The sequence below is a fragment of the Nannospalax galili genome, unplaced genomic scaffold (assembly GCF_000622305.1).
Source record: "Nannospalax galili isolate Female #2095 unplaced genomic scaffold, S.galili_v1.0 scaffold763, whole genome shotgun sequence".
NCBI classification, from domain to species: Eukaryota; Metazoa; Chordata; class Mammalia; order Rodentia; family Spalacidae; genus Nannospalax; species Nannospalax galili.
The window spans coordinates 244,336-256,023 of record NW_008349451.1 but is presented as its reverse complement, the minus strand read 5'-3'; the positions used below and the strand labels follow the sequence as shown (position 1 = coordinate 256,023).

The following is an 11,688-nucleotide window of genomic DNA, read 5'->3' as shown; positions in this document are numbered from 1 at the left end:
ACCCTTACCTGAGTATCCAGCTGCTCTTCCCAGCCAACTGTATGTAATTTGGCCCTAATCACATATGGTCTCCTGGGTTTGGGAAGGACTAAAGTATATTATCTGGGAAAGGCTAGGAAAGGCTTTCCAATGTAAGTACTCTCAGGTCACCTATACGCCTCAGGAACTCCTCAGTCATCTCTGTAAGTAAGCTCAGTAAATTCATTGGTTCCCCAGGAAAGCCTTAGTCAAACTTTGGGTTGACACTGAAACCTTAGAAAGGAATAGACATTGCTTAAAGTCGGAGGGGAATTCTCACAACAGATGGAATGTTTATTTGTTGATGATATTGTGTCTCATTGTTATTAAAAAAATACAAAGTTAAAAGATATTAGAAGGATATGGGAATGTAGATTGTGATGGCTGGATATTTCCAGAATTAACAAAAAAATGAGAAAGCCTAAGCAAGTAATAAAGGTCTGTATAGGTTTGTTATGATTTTTCAATGATAGAACAGACAATCTTGAGGGCATAACTCAGTCAATTAGTTTAAGGATGTCTAGTAAAGGTTTATTTAAGAATATTGCCCAAGCTTTATCTGCATAACAATGACTACTGAAAGATGTCTTTTATGTTTCTCTGTATTATGCAAATGTTAGTTTTGGCACTTTCTTTTACCCATAACAAGAATGATTTGACTCAAGAAAAACTAGGTCTACGTCCTTGAACCAGATATATGCAATCTAAAAGAAAACAGTTTCTGAATTCTGATGTTTATTTCCTGTTGATAGGTATGTGATATAATGCCTCCCTTCCTTCCAAAAGCTGTAAATCAGGATATAGAAAACTAAACGGAGACAGCCTTCCTTTGAGACAGACTTAAGAAATTCTTGTTTTAAGGTCCCTTTCCTGGGCTGTGCCTAGTTAACCTGTGATGGTAAATCTCTGCCAGTCAATGTTTATTGAGAACGTTTGGGTTTTGTTCAAACTTTATCTATATATTACACAGTAATTAAAGGCACCAGGCTGGTGCAACAACGAGATCTACACAGCGTGTTTCTATAAATTTAAAATGAGACAAATTTAATATATAATCTTAAAATTTCTAAGGTCATAGCTTAGACTTAAAAGTACCAGACTGAAACTAACCTTGTTAGATATTTAATAGCCAGACTCTAAGGCTTATATTAATCTGGTTAGAGGGACTTAAAGGGACAAATTTCTATTCCTTACCCTCCAAGATCAAACAAGCTCCAGGGGCTATGGCACATCTCTCAAAATGTCCTGTAACTTTGGAGAGTCACCTGTCCTCTTGTTCAGGGAGGTCATGGAGACCCCACCAGAGGGACTCAAACCAGTGTCCAGTCTGCAAAGAGGAGGGTCAGCACAGAGGAAACATTTTCTCCATGCTTCCAAGCGAATCCCAGGTCGAGCAGGACCTCTTGACTTATCTTCATGTAGATGGAACTGGTAAAAGAAAGCCTAAGGAGCCAGGGGCTCCCTGCCAAGCCCACGTCACCCCTGAGGACCAGATCCTCAACTGACCTTAAAGTAAAAATAAAATGGTTTATTTGGGCCAACTATATGGTCTTAAACACCCAAAAAGAAAGTATAACCAAAAATTAAAATAATAAGTATATTTCTTTAAGAGTCAAAAAAAAATTGTATTTCTCAGACATTAGACTTAAGTCCAGGTAAAATTTTATTTAGACAATTATTTCTCAGTAATGATTTTGTTCTTAACAGGAAAATACTGCTTGGGTATAAGACTTCAAATCTTGGTCTCCAATACTATAGTGCCCACCTACAGCTGCTATTGTTCTAAAATGATGACTAAGTTTATTTTACTTTCTATCTACTGATTCTAGGCACTCCAACAGCTATCAGAGTATCTGAAAACAAATCCTAAGTTCATCATCCTCAAGTCCAGGCTTTGTGGCTCAAAGAAAAAAAAAAAAAGAACAAGCAGTAGATGGATCATTTGAAATTTGCCTTGTTTTGACTTTTTTCTAGTTCCCTGTCTAGAACTTGTAATGCTAACTATCTTGCCTTTACTTCTCTTCATGTCTCAATTTGAGAGTTTTTACCCACTGAACACTGAAGGGGTACCCCAATTGCCACACTCTATGTCCCTGTTCAGCATGGAAGAAGCCAGAGTGGTCTGTGTCCTGATTCCCCATAGGCAAATTGGGTTACCTCTTAAAAAATAATAAAATAAGAAAAAAAAAAAACCCTTGCTCTCCTAGAAGCTACTAAATGAGATTGTACCTTGATTTGGCATCCCTATTGGTCTGGGGTCTGACAATGGCCCAGCTTTCATATCCTGTGTATTTAAAACCTTAGCTTCTGTCCTCCAGACTGGAAATTACATTGTGTATCTCACCCCCAGAGTTCAGAACAGGTGGAAAGGATGAATAAAACTATTAAGGAAACTTTGACTAAGTTAATAATAGAGACTGATGGTAACTGGTAAGTAAGGAAGAGTATAATAAGCATTGTTCCTTTTGCCCCTTACAGGGCTTATACTGAGTACAGTATTGTATAACTGTATTATTTTAACAGCTAACCTAAAAATGTTATAGCCACTTTTGAAAGAGATGTATCTTTGCTCTGGAAACTGTTATTGAGTATGTTAAAGCTGTAATAAAATGCTTTTTTTTTTTAAAAAAAAAAAGCCAGATGTACTCCTTATGTAAAAGGAATTACTCCCTTTGGGATCTTGTTTGGGTGACCTCCACCCCTTACTTCCCACTTAGGGGAGGAAAACCTGGTAAAAATATCTAATTACAGCCTTTTACAGTCATCACAGGCTCTGCAAAATGCTCTGATCCAGATACATGGACTAGTCCAGGAGACTCATGAGCCCAGTCATCCCTCACTGACCACTGAACAGACAGATCTACAACCTGGTGATTGGAGTTGAGTCCATAGACATCAAGTGCCTAACCTTGAACCCAAGTGGGCTGGTCTGTATCCAATCATTTTGCTGACTCCAACTGCTGTTAAGGTTGCTGGACATGCCCACTGGAGTCACCGTTCCCAAGTTAAGAGAGCCCATCCGGACCACATTCCTCAAACATGGACAGTAAAAAGAACAGACAATCCCCTCAAGGTCAGACTGGTGAAAAAAATCTTAATTCTTATATTCTCCTTCTGGATAATAAAAACTGTTACTGGGTACAGTGACTGAAATCCCCATGAGCCATCCCCTGATAATTGGGTATTAAAAAGAACTTCAGATGGTAAGATCTTAGCCACTACCACTAACCACTCCCCCGGCTTTCTGTTTGGCCTTTGTGATCTGTTTTCTTTACAAGAGTAACTATTTGTGTCCCGTCTCCTCGACCCTGGGGATATGGAACTCCTAGTTATGAAAAAAACTTCAAAGCTTACAGGTTTATGGATGTCCAGCAGATGGGAGTCCAGACTGTAACCGTGAAAATGAGTGGCATTATGGAACTTGGGGATATGAGACATTTGCTTCCTGGATCAGATCAAAGGATAAATGGATTTCCTTTCAGCATGGCACTCATGGTATAACTATGGAAAAACTTAACTTACTCCCTTGATTCTTTAGCTGAGGTAATGTTACAAAACTGGCACTGGGTGAAAAATGTTGCTTCTATGGACATGGGGAATACGAATATAGATTCCTATAAGCCCTCCAGTACTTATAGGACCTAACAAAGTCCTTAATCCTCCCTTACCACCAAAGCCACTTCCTACTATGTCAGAGCCACCCCCTATTATATATGCTAATTCCCATAGCGTTTCACGATGGGACCCCCCTGAATTATATAAGTCTTTGCTTTATACATATGAGTTTTTCAATGCTACTGAACCAAGTCTCACAAGAGACTGCTGGCTGTGCTTAGACCCTGGACCTCCTTACAATATAGGAATAGGAGCAGGTATAGTGGGTGCCACAGCAATAGGTACCACTGCACTCATAAAAGGGGAAGTAAATTTTAAAGCTCTCACCCAGAAAATAAATCTAGATTTAAAGGATATGGAACATCAAATCAAAAATTTGACTTATTCTCTCGATTCATTAGCTGAGGTGATGTTACAAAATCGCCGAGGGTTAGATCTTGTCTTTATGCAACAAAGAGGATTATACATGGCACTGGGTGACAAATCTTGCTTCTATGCTAACCATACTGGAGTGATTAGAGATAGTATTAGGTTAGTCCAGCACTGAATTAATGCTCAAGAAAGGGATCTCAGCAATCACCAAATACTAAATGAGATTATACCTCGATTTGGCATCCCTATTGGTCTGGGGTCCGACAATGGCCCAGCTTTCATAGCTCATGTTTCCAAATCTTTAGCCTCTGCTCTCCAGATAGACTGGAAGTTACATTGTGTATACCATCCACAGAGTTCAGGTCAGGTAGAAAGGATGAATAGAACCCAGTATGAACAATTAATACCAATGCCTGAAGAAAGCTATACCTAATAGGTCAAAGAATTAACCTTACTCACAACAGGAGTGGGGAATGAACTGACTCAGCGAACTTCCCTAAGTTACTCCATTTTGTTCAGAGCCATTTCAGCAGCAACTTTGCTACACACCAAATGGAAAAGGGGGGCAACCTTGGGCCTTGGAAAATCGCCCTCGCCATGAATCATGGAATGTGATAATTCCAGACATTATACATCTGACTAACCAGCTTGTTTTCACTTCTGTAACCTGCTTGCTGTCTTGGGTCACCCTGACACAGGGCATAAGACCACCCTTGTTATCTTGTTATAGTATGACCTTGTCTGTATAATGATTGGTTGTTGATTAATAGAGTCAAAATTCTGCTATGTTGTACAAACCTGATTGGTTCACAAATGTCCTGTTTTAATAATAATTCTGTAATCCTATAAAAACTCTGACCTGACAATCACCAGGGCTGCTTCTACTCACGAGATAGACAGCCCGGCCGGTCAAAAATTAAAATTTACCTTGCTACTTTTCTTAAAGTGGTGTTGGTGATTTTTTACGAACTCTGTCCTATAACAATAACCATTTTTAAAATCTCTCTACAATCTTATAGGCTTGTACAATTATTTCCCCCATTCCACTGACAAGGAAAGTGAGGTATGGAAATATTAAGTGGCTGGTAGGTGGCAGGAAGAAAGTGGCTGAAATGAGATTGTATCACAGGCTGCCACACATTCTTACCATAAAATCTAACACAGCAGCCTTGTTCTAGCTGGGAAGATTTCCCATCCCAAACAACCTCAGAATTGGTGATCGATAGGCTGGACACTTTCATTTCAGAGAGGTTTTATTAAGTAGTAAAATTTACTGACTTCAGTGGTACATACTTTTAATCCAGCACTTGGGAGGCTGAGGGCAGGTGGATTTCTGTGAGATGAAGGCTAGCCTGGTCTACATAGTGAGTTCCAACACAGCTGGGGCAACAAGGAGACCCTGTCTCAAATAAACAAAAGTAAAATTTATGGGAGGTCTGCAGGAAGCTTCAGCAGACCAAACCACTGGTGCTGAGTGCCACAGAACCAAAGTGAATTTGAAGGAGTCTAGCTTTCCCAAAGTGGGAGATTCTAGTCAACCTGAAGCAATAGTGTAGGGGAAATCCTTATTTTGTGTTTTAGATATGAAGATTACCCCCAGAATGCTCATATGTTGAAGGCTTGTCCCCCACCCTGTCCCATGGCAAGACTCAGAAGCAGGGCTTTTGAGGAATAATTGACTCACAAGGCTCTGATTTAATCAATGGATGAATGCATTGATGGATTCATAATTTGATTATTGAGGGGTGGTGGAAACTAAGAACTGGGGCCTCGTTGGAGGAAGTATGTCACTGGCTACTCTCCTTTGAAGGACTTTTGAATCAGAAACTGAGGATTATAAACAAATAAGTATTCCAAAAGAAAGAAACCCAATGACTGGAGGTATAACTCGGGGGTAGAGCATGTGCCTAGTGTGCTTGAAGTTCTGGGTTCCAATTTTAGCACAAAAGGAAGGAAGGAAGGAAGGAAGGAAGGAAGGAAGGAAGGAAGGAGCTTGCAATCCCACAGGTGGTAGAAGGAAGGAGGAAGGAAGGAAGGAGGAAGGAGGAAGGAAGGAGGAAGGAGAAGGAAGGAAGGAAGGAGGAAGGAGGAAGGAGGAAGGAGAAGGAAGGAAGGAAGGAAGAAGGAAGGAAGGAGGAAGGAAGGACAGAGGAAGGAAGGAAGGAGGAAGGAGGAAGGAAGGAGGAAGGAAGGAGGAAGGAGGAAGAAAGGAAGGAGGAAGGAAGGAAGGAAGGAAGGAGGAAGGAAGGAGGAAGGAAGGAGGAAAGATGGAAGGAAGAAGGAAGGAAGGAAGGAGGAAGGAAGGAAGGAAAAATGAAAGAATACAACAACAAGAATAATGATAATGGTGCAAATAAATTGACTGTGAGGTAGTTAAAACAACCATCATTTGGAGCTGATCTGACGTGAAGTAAAACCCTAAATGAGTGACTTAGTCATGTGCCCTCTGAAAGTCAACTCAAGAATCTGAGCTGGTTTCTTCATCTCTAAAAATTAGGAAACTATTAAGGAGCCATTAATTACACTCAGCTCAGTTTTTTATGGTTTCACCTGAACATTCATTAAACACTGTAGAATTCCAAGCTTTTAAATCCAAAGCTTGGTAATATAACAACGGGACCTTCAAGGACAGCAGATTACACTTATGCACACAGTTTCACCAGGAAGAAGGGAAGATGAATGGTTGGGTCAGAAAGGAGCAACCAAAACTAAGTATGAATGAAAGTGCCGTACAGAAACCGGTTGCCTTGTATGCTAATTTAAAAAAAATAAAAAATATTTCGTGAGGGCTGAAGATGTAACTCAGTGGTAGAGTGCTTTATCTAGGTTGCCCAAGGCCTTGGGTTTGTTTGATCCTTTTGGAGAAACAATTTCACAGAAGCATGTAAAGGAGAACAGTAATTTGGGTGAGAGGGTCTAGGATGAATACTTCACATAAGCAGGAAGTTCAGAGGCTTGTCTCATGACCGTCCCCTTTGGTCAGCATGTCTTCGACCAGCTTCCATCTGCCTCGTTTTACACTTGCAGCTCTCATTTGCCTTCTTACTCACTACAATTTAACTTTTCTTAGGGAGCAATTTCAGAAGCATGACAGGTCCAATTGATACAGTGACTTTACTCAGAGAAATTTATATTAAGGAAATGGCTGTTTTTGAAAACTTGAATTACTTAAGTGTTATTTACACTAGCATAAAAATGTAAACATAAGTATTAACCAACAGGGAACTGTTGGATAATTGGAAATAAAATTATGTGATGAAATTGTTAAACCACTGAAATTTATTTTTCAAGGAATATTTAGTAGGGAGGTGGATAGCATATGATTATCTAATGTACAATTTTGTCACCATGGTTAAAGGGAAACATCGTGCTCACTGGGTAAAAGGGACATACCTTATGTGTGTACCATCAGTGTGATGACAGATACTGTAGTTGAAATTTCAGAATTTCATAAGGAGTGCTTTCTCCTTTTCTTCTCTTTTTTAAATATTTTATTTATTATTTTTGTTTTATGTATATGAGTGTATTGCCTGTATTTATGTATGCACACCCATGTTGTACAATGTCCGCAGAGATCAGAAGAAGGCATTAGATTCCCTGGAACTGGAGTTACGGACTGTTGTTAGCTGCCATGTGGGTGTTGGGAATTGAACCCAGGTTCTCTGCAAGAGAAGTCAGTGCTCTTAACTGCTGAATCATCTCTCTAGCCCCCTTTCCTTTTATTTTCATATGGAAAAAAAACCATTGCTTTGAAAACTGTTTGACGCTGGGATAAAAATCCCATGGCAATATTCCTCAGGAATTCTGTAAAATCTTCAAGTGATAGAAAGAAAGCTTCAGTTCAAGTTTTCAGGGAAGATATTCACATGGTTTCATCTGCCAGAAGATGTTGGTGGCAGTCGGGGTGCAGGAATGAAGAAATTGTCTCTTTACATAATAGTAGTCCCCCAAGGAACAACAATGGGAAAAAAAAAACTATGGTTGCCTGAGACAGTTTTTTATCATTGTGACAAAACTGAGGAAAATCATCATAAAAGAGAACAGGTTTATTCTTGTCCACTGGCTCTGCTGCTGTGAGTCTGAGGCAAGGCTCAAACATCATGGCTGGAAAGGTATGGGGGCACAAACTGCTTACTTCATGGAGGTTGGAAGTAGAGAAAGCCAGAGGAAGGGCATGGGGGACAAAATAAAATCTTTAAAAGCACACCTTCTGTATTAGTCCCTTTTCTGTTGCTGTGATAGGAACACTGACCCAAGCAATTTATTGAAGGAAGAGTTTATTTGAGCTTATGATTCCAAGGGAATTACAGTTGGTCATGACAGGGAGGCAAAGGTCTTCAAAAGACTTAAAGATGAGGGGATGACTCAGTGGGTAAAGTGTATACTGTGTAAGCATGAGGACCTGAATTCAAATTCTCAGAATCCACAGAAAAATTTGGGTGTGGTGGTATGTGCCTGTAATCCTAGTGCAGCAAACCCAGGGGTTTGCTGACCAGCAAGGCTAACCAGTCAGTGTGTTCCAGGTTCAGATCTGTCTCAAAAAATAAGGTACAACATACAACATTTGTTTTTGAGTCTCTGTTACTTCACTTAGTATAACAGTTTCTAAATCCATCCATTTACCTGCAAATTTCATTATTTCATCTTTCTTTACTGCTGAATAGAACTCCATTGTGTAAATATACCACATTTTTGTTAACCACTCGTCAGTTGAGGGACACTTAGGTTGCTTCCATCTCTTAGCTATTGTGAAAAGAGTAGCAACAAACATGGTTGTACAGATGTCTCTACAATAGGATGCATCCTTTGGGTATATGCCAAGGAGTGGTATAACTGAGTCATAAGGTAGGTTCATTTTTAGTTTTTTTAAGAGTTCTCCACACTGTTTTCCATACAGGCTGCACAAGCTTGCAATCCCACCAGCAGTAGATGAGTGTTCCCCTTTCTCTACATCCTCGCCAACATTTGGTATCATTTGTTCTCTTGATCCTAGCCAGTCTGTCTGGGGTAAGGTGATACCTTAGGGGTTTGAACCCCAGTACCCACATCGTAGCTCCAGTTCCATGGGATCTGATGCCTTCTTCTGACCTCCGCAGGCATTGCACAACACAGATGCACTTACACACATGCAGTAAATACACTCATACACATTGTGATGGTTTGAATGAAAATGTCCCCCATAGGCTCCAAGTATTTGGACACTTTGTCCCCAGGTGATGGCACTGTTTTGGGAGGTTTTAGAAGGTGTGGCTATCCTGGAGGAAGCACATCACTGGGGGTGGGCTTAGAGAGTTCTTAAGCCTTGCCAGATCTCCAGTCGCTGTCTTGCTTCCTGTGACTGCATGATGTGAGAGCTTCACTTCTGCTGCTCCTGCTCCAGTTACCTCCAACCATCATACCTCGCTGCGATGACAGACTATAATTCCCCTGGAACTGTAAGCTCAAATAAACTTTTCCTCCTATAAATTGCTGGGGTCAGCGTTTCTATCACAGCAACAGAAAAGTGACTAATACACCCATCTTTTAATTGGATCGTTTTGTTTCTGGATTCTTTGTTTTTTGAGTTCTTTATATATTCTGGATGTTAAACCTTGGCCAGATGTGTCACTAGTGAAGATTTTTTCCCATTCTGTGGGTTGTCTCTTCACTTTTTTTATTATGTCTTTTGCTGTACAGAAAGCTTTTCAGTTTAATGAGGTCCCACTTGTTGATTGCTGACCTTAATTCCTGAGCAACTTCTGTCCAATTTTGAAAATCTTTCCTACACCTATATCCTGTAGGTTACTACCAATATTTTCTTCTAATAGTTTCAGGGTTTCCAGTTTCACATTGAGGTCTTTGATTCATTTGGAGTTGACTTTTGTGAAAGGTGAAAGATAAGGATCTGGTTTCATTCTTCTACAGGTGGAGATCCAGTTTTGCCAGCACCATTTGCTGAACATGCTGTCTTTCCTCCAGTAAATATTCTTGGCCCCTTTGTCAAATATCAGGTGGCTGAAATTGTGTGTACTCAGATTTGGATCTTCAATGATGCTTCATTGATCTATGTGTCTGTTTTTGTGTCAGTACCATGCTGTTTTTATGACTATGGCTCTGTAGTGTACTTTGAGATCTGGTATAGTAATCCCCCCAGTGTTGCTCTTTGTGCTCAGGGTTGCTTTGGCTATCCAGGGTCATTTGTGCCTCCATATGAATTAAAGGATGCATTTTTCTAAATCTGTGAAGTATGTCAGGAGGATTTTGATTCGAATTGCATTGAATCTATATATTGCTTTTGGTAGGATGGTCATTTTTTTTTTTTTTTTTTTTTTTTGAGACAGGATCTCCCTGTAGCCCCAGCCTTCCTGGAACTCACTATGTGGACCAGGCTGGCCTTGAACTCACAAAGATCCATGTGCCTCTACCTCCCAAGTGCTGGGATTAAAGGCATGCACCACCTAGGATGGTCATTTTAACAATATCAATATCAATTCTTCCAATCCATGAACATGGGAGGTCCTTCTATCTTCTGATGTCTTCCTCAATCTCTTTCTTTAATGATTTAAAATTTTCATTGTAGAGCTCTTTGGTGTCTTTGGTCAGATTTATTCCAAGATATCCTCTCTTCCTGACTCACCTTTGAAGTGGCCGCCACAGACACATGACCTCTGGCATAGAAACTACCAGGTTTTAATCAGGCACTGTCTGACAGCATAGAAGCCCACCACCTCATGTAAATAAAGCATTCTAGGAGCACCTATCAGCTGAGGCTTTTGCTACTGCCTCCACACTATAACTCTTCTAGTTTCACCCTAATAAAGCTAAGCTGTATCACTGAGTCTGACTGAGCTGTATCCTGTGTCTTACTGCACCTGGGACCAGCCTGTGATTCAGTCTCCCCGGAGGAGCTGTCCCCCATCAACATTCACTCCCAAAGATTCTGCGCTCGCTGTTCCTGCACCTCCCTTCTTCTAGTTTCACCCTAATAAAGCTAAGCTGTATCACTGAGTCTGACTGAGCTGTATCCTGTGTCTTACTGCACCTGGGACCAGCCTGTGATTCAGTCTCCCTGGAGGAGCTGTCCCCCATCAACATTCACTCCCAAAGATTCTGCACTCGCTGTTCCTGCACCTCCCCTGCCCCCCGTGGACCGGAGGCCAACGGACCATGTGCACAGAGGGAGCGTCCCGCAGCTGGTGCAGAGCCCCCTGCAGCTTGGCGCAGAACCCGCCCGGCAGCTTGCAACGACCCGCAGAGCCGCCAGCGCCCGGCAGCCTGCCTTGGCACAGAGCCTGCACTCCCCACCGGGGACCTGCCGATCTGCAGAGCCGGCGCCCAGCAGCCAAGGAGAGCCAGAGACCCGCCCAGCAGCTTGCGAGAACCGCCACCACAACAACCGAAAGTGTTGGATCAGTTCTAGGAGTTTTCTGGTGGAATTTTTGGGATCTCTTAGGTATAGTATCATATCATCTACAAAAAGTGGCTCCTAGCACCAAATCCTTTTAAATTCCAGGCCCTTTTAATAAGAAGTTGCTATATAGCAGTCCCTTCTGCATGAAATAACTAGCATCATCATGACTTCGGCTGAGCCTGATTGCTAAACATAGTCACAATTGGGTTTGTTGACGGTTGTGCTCATTCATTAAAAGAGTGCCAAGCAGGGTCACTGGACCCTCACCTGAGTATCCAGCCACTCTTCCTAGC

The 11,688-nt window shown here is 41.2% G+C and overlaps 1 long non-coding RNA gene across 1 annotated transcript in view; it reads left to right on the top strand.

The window, feature by feature from the left end:
* The window catches only part of LOC108491484, a 4,279-nt gene extending 1,177 nt beyond the window's left edge, over nucleotides 1–3,102 (top strand). The window contains exon 2 of the long non-coding RNA XR_001872776.1: nucleotides 2,780–3,102. This is a non-coding gene — a long non-coding RNA (uncharacterized LOC108491484). The remainder of the gene's footprint in view (nucleotides 1–2,779) is intronic.
* The last annotated feature ends 8,586 nt before the right edge of the window (nucleotides 3,103–11,688 follow it).